We start from the raw sequence: 585 nt of genomic DNA on the forward strand, positions 1-585 counted from the left end.
GGGAGCGGGGAGCGGGCACCGGGAGCGGGGGAGGCTCGGCGGGAGACGGGATGGGTTCGTGCGTGGATGGTTCTGCTCTCTGGAAAACTGATAGGCGCCCGCCGTTCTGCGCCCGCCGGAGTCGTTAAACCCCGGTCCCGGCGGGTTGGGCCGGCTGTGAGCGGTGTTGGGAAACCTCTGGGCCACAGCTGGCGGCGGGATGTGGGGAGGGGCGGAGGTCAGGCGGGCGCTTCCTCGCCGTCGCTGCTGCGGTTTTATTTTACTCTGCTTTCACATCAGTGGCCCCGTATACTCATGCCTTGTCAGAATCACAGAACAATTAGGTTGGAAAAGACCTCTGGGATCAGAGAGTGCAGCTTTGACCAAACCACCGTGTCTAGACCATGACGCTGAGAGCCGCGTCCAGCGACGGTGACTCCACCACCTCGCTGGGCAGCCTGTTCGACTATCCAGTCACCCTTTCTGTGGAAGAATTCCGCCTAATGTCCTACCTAAACCTCCCCTGGCACAGTTTGAGGCCACGTCCTCTTGTCCTTTTGTCGGTGTCATGGGAGAAGAGGCTGATCCCCACCTGGCTGCACTCTC

Source organism: Onychostruthus taczanowskii, unplaced genomic scaffold (assembly GCF_017590055.1).
Source record: "Onychostruthus taczanowskii isolate IOZ18803 unplaced genomic scaffold, ASM1759005v1 scaffold9, whole genome shotgun sequence".
Taxonomy (NCBI): Eukaryota; Metazoa; Chordata; class Aves; order Passeriformes; family Passeridae; genus Onychostruthus; species Onychostruthus taczanowskii.